This window comes from Mixophyes fleayi, chromosome 3 (assembly GCF_038048845.1).
Source record: "Mixophyes fleayi isolate aMixFle1 chromosome 3, aMixFle1.hap1, whole genome shotgun sequence".
In the NCBI taxonomy this organism is placed as follows: Eukaryota; Metazoa; Chordata; class Amphibia; order Anura; family Limnodynastidae; genus Mixophyes; species Mixophyes fleayi.
The window spans coordinates 171772347-171786124 of NC_134404.1; the positions used below are offsets into that span (position 1 = coordinate 171772347).

The following is a 13778-nucleotide window of genomic DNA, read 5'->3' on the forward strand; positions in this document are numbered from 1 at the left end:
AAGGCAGACATGGAAACAAAAGGTATGGAGGGCCCTACTTGTTGTAGAGCTTACATTATAAATGGAAGGCAGCACAACTGAAACAAGAGGAAGGACTGTACGTAGAGTGGAGATTGGGAGAGTTGTGAGGGTGCACTGGTGTGAGTAGTATCAGCAGGGGGTAAAGCAAGCTCTAATAAAGAGATGTTTTTTCAGAAAGAGTCTATATTTACTAAACTGCGGGTTGGAAAAAGAGGAGATGTTGCCTATAGTAACCAATCAGATTCTAGCTGTCATTTTGCAGAATCTTCTAAATAAATGACAGCTAGAATCTGATTGGCTGCTATAGGCAACATCTCCACTTTTTCAAACCCGCAGTTTAGTAAATCTAGCCCTAAATATTTGAAGGCTGTGGGAAAACCTGATTGGGCATGGAAGGGAATTCCATAAGTGGAGAGCAGCACCGGAGTCTTGTAGGTGGGAGTGGTTACCAGAAACGAGACGAGGCACATTTGCCATTTAACATAGGTGACAACATTGGGAAATATTCTCAGATGCCCCCATGCAGCATGAGTGATACGGTCTTGGAGCACGACAATCCTTACTGTGTTAAGTTTACTGAATTTGATGGTCATATAAATTTTGCATTTGAAACTCTCTTTCAACATATTGACCTATAAAGACTACAGATAAGAACTGCACCCAACATGCAATAAAAGATAACATTTTACTGTTTAAATGACCAATAATAAAAAAATAGGGGCATAGACAAAAAAAAATGTCAGTGACAAATCTTTAAAACCTGGGATTGACCCAGTTAATTTAGAACAGTTGGTAACTATGCATTACGAATTGAAGGCTGATAGATCAATCAAAACATTGCTCTGGGGATTTTTTTTTTTTTTTTTATAACCACAAAACTACACAGTCGCAAAACACAGAACTTCCTCTTTTTATTACTATAAGCTTTTGAAACTGATACTTTGAAAAGAGGAAAAAAGTGCATCTGTATTTATTGTAGTTTAGTTTGCGAGTCAGCACATTTTATATCAACTGTCTAGTGGCCAATAGGTTTGACAGCACTTCCTGATCATTTTATATGGAAACAGGATTTTATATCAAGTATGTTTTGTTTTTTTCCAAAGCATGAAATACTGTAAAAAAGGACATTTATGAAGACGTCAGACATTCTTCTTCTAAAAGCCAGCGTGGCTTACATGGCAGGTTCTTATGCCATGTTTACAGACCAAGGCATGATACATTATAAATGTGGTGAAGATACAGAAAATTCCTGTTTCATGGGATCTGCAAATTTTCTAAAGAATCGCTGCATGGTGGATCTTGTCATGTGACCTAGCAAATGAAACAATTCTGTCTACATTAAGGGCTTGCTCCTGCCACTATATTTGTATCAATATGAACAGTTTTATTTTAGGGAGGAATGGGCACATAACATAGAATGAAGAACAGAACAGACAGAAACAGCATACCCTACATATCAATTTATTAATTCAGCACTGGTAATTGTAAATTAAAGCAGCATTACCCCCTATGGGCTAGGGGAGCAGCTCCATGCATCCATTTTCCCCGGGGAACCTCCGTTTCCCTCACAGTCCCAGACGGAAACTGGACACTATGGCTTGTGAATGGTCCTCATACTCGCACATCACCCCATCCTCCGTCATATTATTTTGGTTAACAAAATTGAATTTGTTACTTCGGTGTTACAGAAACCGGCAGAGCCAAATGAAGAGCAGCCACATGTAAGAGCCCCTTGGTCTCAGGGGTTGGGGCAGCTTAATTTCATTTTTCCCCTAGGTGACCTTAAAGCAGCTTTAAGTAGGAAGTTTGAGAGCAGATTATTTTGTACTAGGTGTACAACATGGGTCTGCTTGACGTATTTCTGGAATGAATACTGAAGATACCATTAGTGTCATACAGCTCTGGCTTTATTCAGGAAATCATATCCCTTTGCTACATGTAACACATTTTGACAAGAATCCACTGTATCACAGAATCAACAAAAAAATTACACACAAAAAGAAAACAAACAAAACAACAAAATTTGGTAACATGTCCTTCGGGGATCATATATATATACACATGAAAGGATAATGAGACATGAACAAACAAGACTTGCAAAACTTGGGTCAGTAAATCTTCTATTAAAATTCTTAAGTTGACGGAAAATGTAGTTAGGTTTAGAAGGATGGATAAAGCATCTACAAAATACACACATTTTTTTAAAAAATAAGGTTAAATTGCTCATATCTGTACTGTTAAATTACAAGGTAGATAGTTAGTAAAAGTATGCAAGAAGTACTGATGGCCCATGTACCAAATAAGGTGGAAAAAGTTTACAGTTCATTGTAGTGCTTAATTAAAGAGCTTTTCCCTATGCCAGCCCGAAACAACTAATACTACTAGAATCTTATATTTTTATTTTTTTCAAAAAGATTCCTTTGTCTCTGATTGTATGTACAAGCACTGATCAGTAATGCATATCACTGTCAGTAAAAACATCAGTGGAATATATAAATGTTGTTTCTTGTGTGTTGAATTCTTCTGAGTAGAAGCTTGGGAGATCAAAAGCATTTCAATTTAAAAAAATATTGGTTCAATAAAAATGATTAACTAATGCATTTCACATTTCCCTCCCTGTTGGACATCTATAGAGAGGTATTGCATTGCAAGGCTTGGTGTTGGTTTTAGAATATCATTCTTATGATGTTCTTGCAATAGTTGATGTAGTGTTCCCTATGCTTAATTGATTCTTAATGTAATGTAAAGCATGCAAGTATAATCTGTGAAACCATACAAAGGGAGAGAAAGATACAATAAAGAAAAGTAAACCCATAATATTATTAACATATGCCAACATTCAACATGCTCTTAAAAAATAACATAAACCAGTCAAATATTTAAACTATAGTGAAAGACAATTTTTTTTTACATTTTCTTAGCTTGTAATAATCGATATGCTGCTCAAACAATTAGACACACTATAAAATGACAATCCCCATATTTTTTCACGTTAGAAACATTTTTGTCTAAAGAGAGATTAATTATTAGTCCATTAAACAAAACAAAAAATATACTTAAATAATAAATCAAATCAGAGATGGTAAATTTATTTAGCTAGGTTGAAACAGGTTTTCCACAATTCTATAAGGCACTGTTTAATAAAGCTATACTATACATATTGCAAAGCTCATCAGTAAATATACATCAGTTACACAATTATTTCATGATACAGCACTGTTTAAAGATAAATTCAATCTCTTTGACTCAGTGATCTCATGACTTGGGATAACAAGAAGAAGGGAGACCAATTTAACTACAAAGCTTAGTCAGACTTCTCAGCGGTGACCCGGCAACTATTACTAGGCTGAAGGTCATCATTCATTTAGCCACTGCATTTCTACCGTATTACAACCCACAGAATTTGACACATTACATAACACATAAAGATTCTCTTACATGAGATAAGCTAAATCAGTGTGTATGCAGTTTTGCATGACCAAGAGTGAGTTATAAGTAATAATGTGCTGCATGCAGCATATCTCAGATGAGAATTGCAAGAACATCATCATCATCACCATTATTTGTGAAACTAAGCAGTGTTTTATTATTATAATTAACACAATTAAAACTTTATTCAATTGATTTTCTTAATACAAATGTTAATAAATACAAAATCAGCATCTGTAATACACACACACACACACACACACACACACAGCTCTACTTTGTACACTCAAGTTAGGCTGCAACTTTCAAATAAATACCTGTTTTGCAGCAAAGTTATTTTATTATATTTTTATGTGTTTTGAAATCTAATTACAATTAGATTCTATTTAGCCATGGATAAAATATAGTTTTGTTCTTATTGAACACATAGCTTGCTGCTCAGCTATACTCCTATAGTATGTCTGTCTGTACACAATTATATCAAACAAGAAATCAGAATTTTCAAGCTATATGTAGATACACACAAACATCAATCTATAAACAATTCAACTACATGTATATAACTTTAATTAAAAAACAAAAACAAATGAAAAACAATTGAACTAGCCAGTTCATGTAAAGCCAACATTTAAAGTAACTAAAATGACTTCAGAAACATATCAGGGGTACACAATAGAAATCTTAAAAGAGAAATCTCAAAATGTTTTAGTGAGAAAGGCTTTTGTGTCTCAAACATCCTACAGTAAGCCATGTTTTTTTAATTATTTAAATACAAACAAAAAATCCCATTTTATTTCTAAAAAAAATACATAAACAAATATATTTGCCTTTCCGCACTGTTATCCATATATTTCAATACAGCCATAAACTTATTTTTTCTACTAAGCTTTTCATTTTAATCATTTAAAAAGCAATGCCACATAGTGTTGACCAACTTCATGAATTAAATGCATTTCTGAGATTCAGCAAAATCTGAGTCCACTATAGCAGAATGCTATGTCATGACTGAGTGTCAAATGACAATATTTAAGGGAAATAAGCAGAGGGATATCATTGTGTAATTGAGTTTTCCTTTGAAAACTAATATATTAAAGAACAGTTACATTCCAAATGGCATAAAAATGCATATTTCACATACACTTAAATATTTACCAACATTTTGCAGCCCAGTATATTTTATTATTATGCTGATGAAAATTAAATTGTGATAAAATATTAATTTGTTTTTTTTGAAAAAAATTAGAAGTTGGTAATGTATTACCAGAAAAACTGGCATATAGATGTGGTAAAAATGCTGAGTGGACAATGTATAGGCCACATTGTTTACCAGGATCCCTAGTAAACATAGTGGTTGATGTGTGTTTAATTTACAGGAAAAACAAAGTAATTATCCTTTTTAGTTAAACACCCATAGCAAGTGAATTCTTCTGTGAAAATGATCTCAGCCACATCAGTTAGAGCTAAGACATACTTTGCTGATGATGTACAGAACTGACATTTGAGAGACAGATTGAATCCCACTCAGTTTGCTTAACACACAGTAAACAAGAAAATGTCTCTCTGTGGCACTGGCACTATGAGCACGGCTAAACCTAGCACAAGGGTTTGCCTTGGTAATAGACAAAAGCTTCCAGTGTTGAATTGTAATGAGCATCTATTAAGTGACATTTGCATAGTGTAAGTAGCTTTAGATATGTAAAATGTGTTAGTTGCCATATAAGCATTCTGTACAGCTCAACATTATGTGGCATTTTTCAATGGAGACAGAGTAGTAAACATTGGTGATGAATGTGTGTCCATGCTGCATCCGTATACAATCTAATGACATGATTGTGACTTGTGGTATCACCGTCACTCACTGGAGACAGAGTCAGACATTTGTCAAGTCACCGTTTCTACATCTGGGACAAGCACAACCTTTACCATATCTGGCTCAGCTAAGGTGACCCTGAAAACGCTGAATAATGTGCACAGCGCTGCTAATCACAGGCAGCAAAAAGGACACGTAACCCTGTGTAATGAAATATTAACCCATGTGGGGGGAAATGAATCCAACCCAAGCGCTACCATTCCAACAACAAAGAATATCATCAATATTAATGTGTGTCATACCAGAATGTAAATCTCTGTACAGCGCATACATCTATACTAGAAAGGCGTCACGTGGCTGATAAAATGCACAATGTCCACACTCTTGATTATGAATGGAAGGAGAATTAATCCCCCTCCATTGCCAGTACAGGAGCTATACACTTGTCATGCGTGGCAGTCACGCAATTCAGCAATTAGCCAAGCAGGGGTTAATAGCAATAAAAGAGGCCTCCAAATGTGACAGCTGTTTCTCCCTCCAAGCACAAAAACAAGAGCCATGCTGGACCTATTAGCACTCTGCTTAGCTATGCACACAGCACACTATGACAAGGCTGCTCTCCAGACAACCATCTTCTGTGTCAGCTAGGTCACAGTGGCAGGCTATTTGTGTTAGTGGCTAGTGCCAGGTTGCAGGGGCTTCTTCACCAGGAACTTTCCCTCCATCCATCAGCAACTAGTCGGATTTATTTAGCTGCATTATGCAACTATCCATATTGTGTTTATAATGTGAATGCACATAGTAGAGTGGGCGGTGTAAAAGAGACCATTGCTTTGTACATCGCATTCCAGCGCCTTGCAGCTCCCCCTATTACAGCTCTGCCTGTGAACCATGATGTTATCAGGTCAGGTAGTCTACGTTGTGCAGCTTCCCCGGGAATCCCTTATCACCCCTAAACAGCTCTGCAAGCCCCACAAAAACCACAGCTGTGGCTGTTAAACTTAGTATCTTCCATAGAGCTTAATACACTCACCTTCTGTGCACTTTCAGTTCCTCCTCTTCCTCTATTGAGCACGTTGCGTCTCTGTTGTTTTGCCTTGATTTTTATTTTTACAAGCTCACCCAACAGGGAAACATCACATGGCCATTTGCCGTAGCTGCTTCTGAGGCTGCTTGTTGTTGTTGTTCCCAGGAGCCAAGGATAGCTTCTCAATCAGGATCCACCCCCACCCCTTTTACGTGGGGCTTGTAAAGAGGAAGGCTTTGCAAGGGGAAACGTAGCTGCAGTCCTATTTGTGGTCGGTGTCTGTGTGTGGATATGTCAGTTCATGCAGAGAGAAGGCAGCGGTGATACAACCGCTCTTGGCAATCTGATTTCTCTAATACCATTTGGAGTGCACACAAGTTAAGTTAGGTCACTTCCTTGTGTGTTTGTATATTTTATATGAGACAGTGAGTGTGGCTGCCTCTCTTCATCCTGATTGCAAAGCAGCGTGTGTGACTGCTATGTGTTTGTTGCTCTCTGAATGGTCCGCCTACACCAGCCTCTCTCTATGCCTCCCTCTTGTTTAATGGCAGTTTAAATCTGGTTGTAGACTCGTTACTGACATCTACTGTGAGCTTCTGTGCTAGTGTGTCATGTACTGCTTCTCATTGTCATTGGCAACACACTGACTGCATTGTTTATTACTTGCACAGAGTAATATTGATTCATGCTTTCACATAAAGCTCTGTTGTAAATTCCTCAATATCTATTCATCTATGTCCACGACAACTTAAAAACATTATTTACTATGTTTACATATGTAACTGCAATTTAAAATACAGGTTTTGAGCTAGGTTTCAATAGTGTTTGGATAAATGTATATACTGAGGATTGAGAGAAGAAAAGGAGACATCTAGGAGCATAATGAGAAATAAATCAATATAATTACACCGGATTCAATATGTGCTCTGTGAACACTGCCGTCTCATGACATGTGTGTACATGCCCTGAAGACAGAAAAGTAATTCTATGCTGTTTATCCTTAAAAACAGGTACATTGTCAGGGACAAATGACTGCTTACACTATTATTGAAATTGCCATTAAAGGACATGTTCACCTTTTAATGAAGGTTTTGTTACTTATAAATAAATAAATAAAACCATCGCAGCCAGAGATGGAACTAGCGAGTTGTGGGCCCCGATGCGGGGAGGAGAGAACCGGGCCCCCAAACCTTTTTGTGTCTGCCATGCAGCAGACCCCATTCTCTCCATGGGCCCCGGTGCACTGCACCTGCCACACCAATGGTAGATCCACCACTGATCGCAGCATTCTTGCCTACTTTCTTGGTATGTCCAGGTCGAGCCATCTCATCTGTCACAGCCAACGCCTTATTTTTTTCCAGCGGTAGTGGTTTGTCAACGAGTACCTTGATATATTTAGCACCTTGTATTCTTACGATTTAAAAATTAGGGACGGCGCTTTATAAACCTGCAATTTTCTTGCGTTTTTTCACTAGTTTTACCTATAGTAAATCTTGCAGGTTTTTTTTTAAACAGCACTTTAGTAAATATACACCGGAGTGTTTCATGGTCTTAGATGGGCTCACAATCAGTGAGGGAGCAATTCTAGACTTTAACAGTGAATTGTGCAGCACAATGTAGCCGTTCCTGCCCATAAAATGTCGTTTGCCATTGTGTGGGAAATGCAGCATGACAACAGTCCTAAACATACGCTTGACCATGGCATGCCCTTACTGTATATTACCTACGTGCATACGCTCCTTTCCTTCCCTGTTCCGCCCTTGATAGGCTGTCGGAAATATCCTTTGCGTTCAAGGACGAATTGGATGCACTGGCGTATATAGTCTGGGATTTACGTTCCTTAATGAATCAATTCCCGAGTGAGGAGAAAGGAGCTTCCTCATGTAAAGACTCAAGTAGAACGTTGACGCATGTGGAAAAGTCCAATTCAGAATATGACGTGTTTCAGAACAGTAGTTATTTCACTGAAATTTTGACAATTATGTTTCTACTGCAGGGTGACTATTATGAATTTCCAGCAAGGGTTTATATACGCTGAATAATATGTGGGTGCTTTAAAAATAAAGGATAATAAAAATAGTCATATAGAATGTTCAGAATTTAATGTAAATATTAAGTAAACCCACTACCCAATTAATTGAGATATATATATATATATATATATATGGAAGACTGCAATTTATATTTTTACAAAAACTGTCCATTAAGGTATCTATGACATCATTGCTTGCAGGGTAATTACTCCGAACCATGTCCACAGCCAAACACATTTCTACTCATGTCCCATATATACAAAGGTATCTAAAATGGTGTAAAGAACGGGGGGGGGGGGGGGCAGGATATACACTAGCAGAAGTCAGGGGATAAAATACTTTCATAAATACAGTAATTGCTGTTTTATATACATATTGACTGTGCTGTATCTTATATATCCCAGCTATTTATTGGCCCACATGGTAAACTGCAGATACATTTAGATATTTAATAAACAGCAATGTCCTTAATATGCATGAAAATCAATTATTTTTAAAATTGAACTTATACAGCATAAAGAATATAAATAATTCTGGTAATCGTTGTAAGGTATTGTATGGTAAATGACACAGAACAAAAGAAGTGCAGAGGCCCATACAAAAAGAATAAGAACTGATAATGAGAAATACATCCAGCAAACAGAAAAGGTAAGTAGTGCTGTACAACTGTCCATACCTAAACAATAATAACGTGTATAATAATACTATATCCAATACACAGAATAAGAAAACTGGTACTGAGCAGTTGTCTGTTCCATACATATAGAACAAAAGAATGAATCAGCCAAAAATCTGGAGTAAACAGCTGTTTTCCCCCGAGAATGGCCATCACAGCTCTTCTTTCAATTTATCAAGAAATGAGAAATCAGAGAGTTTTTAGTTTGCTTAGGAGGGGGGTTTCGCCAGGGCTCGCCAATGAGCCCCGGCATGGTTAATAGAAGCAGCAGTACATTTTACCGCAGCGATACAAAATGATACTTACGTCCACTAGCTACCAATGATATAGTATGCGGTTTTTATTACAAACAGAATAGGAAGTAATGCTGAAGATTTCACCCACTTCACTCCATCTTCTTTCTTTTATAGGCTAATTTTTCACCAATTTCCTCCTTTATTCATTTGCTTTATAGTATTTTTACTTGTTTGTTACCTCCTCCTTTTGCATCTTTTTTTTCATTTTCATTTATATATGTATTCCTATTTTAATTTAACTCTCACCCTTACCAATCCTTTTTGTACCTCACTTAATTACTCATTTAAATCAACTACATTGTCATCCTTGTATTTTCTTCCTACTACTCCTGTCTATTTTTATTGCCAAGTAGCCGAATACTATAAATAAATATGTATCATAACTTTTATTTATACTACTATAAAGGGGCTGATGCAGAGTTGGCCATAAAATAGGAGTAGCTTATGCTAAAAAAAATAAAGAGCACGTAAAACTAACATATTTGCGCCCATATACACAACGGTATGCGTCCGCCTTTGTGTCTGCAGCACAACTTATCAACTGGTACTATGAATGAAGAGAAGTGGAAATCGCCACAAAGCACACTCTGAAAGCTTCCTTTCTTACCTTCACCAGATGAGTAAGCCTTACTTAATAGCCAAGTTTGAATTATCAAGCATAGAACACTATTTAGTTTTGCTTTTTATTTGATGTACTACTGCACATTGGAAGAAACACACTGTAAACAGAAGAGAGGAACTTCACATTTCACTTTCACATGATCTGATCACCTAGATTGACCTGTCCAGCTGATAGCACTTCCTTCGTTTGTTATGCCTATGTTATAGAATTTAGAATCTTTTTGTTACTTTAACTTTTTTGCTATTTGCAGCCATAACAAGACAATAAAGATTAGCACTGCAGTTTGATAGAGGTATGTTTGTTTTTAACTACACCTAATATCAAATTCATGTTTCACAGTCAAAATGAATGTAAACAAACTTTTCTTCTGCTTATGACATTACAATCATGTTTGCCTAGGCTTATGTGATTGTGTATGTTTAGTGTCCAGTGTTCATGCTTTTACAAATAACACTATAACACATTATTATGTCATTATATTATATAAATAGTAACAGTCTAATTGTGTTTTTCCCTTAGAACTTTTGTGAAGTGGAGGGGGGGGGGGGGGGGAGGGGAGGGTGGGGGTGTTGGACAGGCCAGGATTCCTACAAGTAATTTTTTTTAATTCTTAGGGGCATATTTACTAAAAGGCGGGTTTGAAAAAGTGGAGATGTTGCCTATAGCAACCAACCAGATTCTAGCTTTCAATTATTTAGTGCATTCTACAAAATTAAACCTAGAATCTGATTGGTTGATATAGGCAACATCTCCACTTTTTCAATCCCGCCGTTTAATAAATCTAGCCCTTAGTGTAATTACAATGCAAACCTTTCTCATAATTTCTATAGCAAATCTATAATATATGTTTTCGGAATGACATACCTTGACATAATTGAATTTTTATTACCTTTTGTCTCTAAATTAAAAATGACAATTTAAGAGAATATTATATAACAAAATAATTTGCATTATTAATCGGTAATGTCTGAAATCGTACATGTTTTTTTCACTTTTCCTGACATATATAATTCTCTTGGGCCAATGGCCTGATTATTTTGCTTCGCCATTGCTGCTAGCAGCATCGACAACAATGAAGGCAGAGGGAGTGTCTGTGCAAGTCACGTGTATGCCTCCATGGAATGCCTGAACTTGAGTTGAGACACCAGTTCAAACTCCCACCTCTTTTCATATTGAAAACTCTGATTGTGAAGAGTGACCTTGAGATATGACCGGATTCCGCACAGCAATTCTACCGCTAACTAAATTGTTGGATATGTATTACTTTTATGTGTGTCTGGCTTATTACAGACCACAGTAGGTGTGACTGCCAGAATGTCCCAGTCTGCTTTTAATTGGGTACTAAAATAGGTACTATAGACATTCATGTCAGGCATCAGCCAGTTTATTCAATTGCTAATGGATATGGAATCCCTTGTGTGGATATAGAAGCAAATTTAGACCATTCCTCAATTTCCACATGCCGCAGGAGCACAGGGTGCTACTCATATACCCCTGGTGCCACTAGAAAGAAATTAAACCATTTTTCAGAACCAGATGCATTTTCAGATTATATGTGATATATCTTTCCTCATCCTTAGCCTTGTTGCCAAATTTCCAGGAAGTGCCCATGACTACTTCATAATAAGGCAGGAATATGGCACATAATATCAAAGAGACAGGCTGATCACACGTGGCTATTAAGTAAGTGGACTTTTTTTAATGTATTTTGTCCTGTAATTTTTAATGTATATAAAGCACACATTGTCACAATGCTATATCTTTTAATTATAACTTTCACAATGCTGAAAAATATTTTAAAATAATGTTCCTTTAAGAAAATAATGTAGATCTTTTGCCCCATCTAAAGCAAAACATTTCAGAGATTTAAAAGTGTGTGTATTTGGGTTGGTCACATAGAGCACAGAATCACATTATGCATGGATTACATTTTACTGACGGTATCGAACCCTAACTTTACCAAATCTGGAACAGTAAATAAATCCCTTTGGTGAAATTTCCAACTATAACTAGATCTTAATCTACAATCAGAACTATTCAGGGCAATATGGCATGAGATCCTCATCTACTAGAACTGCTTTGCAAACTGTTCACCTTTAGCAGTCCCCTTTGAGGACCTGTATTTGTTCCACAGTACTCAGTTGACCACAGGACTTAAGCTTGGGTAGTAGAAGTGGTTGATCTCACTATTGCCCAGTGGAGTGTACAGAACATGATAGGAGGTAGTGGGCAACCTAGATGGTAACAGCAGAATAAACTGAGCATCAGACTGGCAAGGGTTAATGTAGAGTAATAGGTAAGCCAAGGTCAGAAGTAGGGGAGGACATCAGTTCCTTTAACAAGCCAGGGGTTAGGACAAGTAGAAATATATACAAAGATCCATTTAACAAGCCAAGGTCAGGAGCAGAAAACAGCAGGTTCTTTTAAACAAGCCGTGGTCAGAGTAGGTAGAGATATATATATGCAGATCCATTAACAAGCCAAAATCAGGAGTAGGAGAAGACAGAGAATCCTTTAAATAATCCTTGTCAAACACTGAGAACAGAATAGATCAGGACGCAAGGCACACTAGGTCAAGAAGGAATCATCACCAGCATTGATTGCACAGCTGATGCTGCCAGACTGAGAGAGGAAGCGATGCTGGATGCTGCTTACATAGCAGACAATTGAATTAATGAGGCATCAGCTGTGTGGGAGGAAAACACACTACTATCGTTGTTAGGCAGTTAGTCCAGAGCATAGAGGTAGACATCCTGCTTGTGCACAAGTCTTCATACAATACACTGCATCTTATTAAGGAATAATGCTGGTAACATATCAGACATGCAGCGGTGACCACTGCATAACTAAACACATCAGGGCATACTCAAGCGTTGGCTGACAGCCAAAGGATGCCATTTACAGATTCGACATGTAGTGATCATCAAATTCCTAAACACATAAGAGTGCAATCCACTGTCACCTGACAGGGAAAGGACACTGGTAACAGATGTGTTATGCAGTGGTGATCACCATACACTTGTCCTTTTTCTGTTTCCTGGCAGAGAAAGGATGACCTGGTACTGTTAGGCAATTGACCCAGCATGCTTCATTGATCACCATATTCTTAACAAGTGTCACAAGTTCAGAGTTAGGGTGGGCCTCGAAGTCTGCTCAGGTGGATACTACCCCCCGAGAGGCTCAGAGTCTAACGGAAGAGAAGTTTTCCCCACGGATCCCTGCAAGGAGTTATGGACTTAGTGGCTCTCTAACTGTAGGTCATGGTCTTCTAGGGGTGCGATGAGCCACACTAGATGGATGGTCAGGAGATAAAGGTGGCAATGCAGATATGTCAGAGCGCTGAGGTGGGTCCAACAGGTAAGTGGTAGTTCTAGATAACAAGAGGGAGCAACAGTCTATGTGGTGTTGTTACACCGAGGTTCTGGTGAACAGAATGGTCCTGGAGTAGGATTTGAGGAGAGGCACAATGGTCTGCAGAGAGACAGCAGCGTCTAGACCACTGAGAAGGTGAGTCAGGTATGCACAAAAGAGCAAGGCTGCAGGATGATGAACTGCTGAGGTATTGATGAGCTGGAAGCCCTGGAGCAGGATCAGAGGAGATGAGCAACAATCTGCAGAGTGGCGGCAGCGTCTTGGCTGCGGAGGAGATGCAGGTATGCACAGGAGAGTAATAGGCTGCAGGATGATGAAGTGCTGAGGTCCTGCTGAGCTGGAAGTCCTGGAGCAGGATCAGAGGTGATGCACAATGATCTGCAGTATGGTTGCTGAATCCAACAAATAACGAGGTGAAAGCAATAAACAGGAGCCAGAGGAGGAGACGTCATAACAGGTAAGGAGACATGAAGATCTGGCACCTTAGTATGG

The 13778-nt window shown here is 37.9% G+C and overlaps 1 protein-coding gene across 1 annotated transcript in view; it reads right to left on the minus strand.

The window, feature by feature from the left end:
• BACH2 (BACH transcriptional regulator 2) overlaps positions 1–6832 on the minus strand; it is a 209840-nt gene extending 203008 nt beyond the window's left edge. The window contains exon 1 of the mRNA XM_075202783.1: positions 6294–6832. The gene's annotated coding sequence lies outside the window, so the exon portion shown is untranslated. The remainder of the gene's footprint in view (positions 1–6293) is intronic.
• Between the last annotated feature and the right edge of the window lie 6946 nt (positions 6833–13778).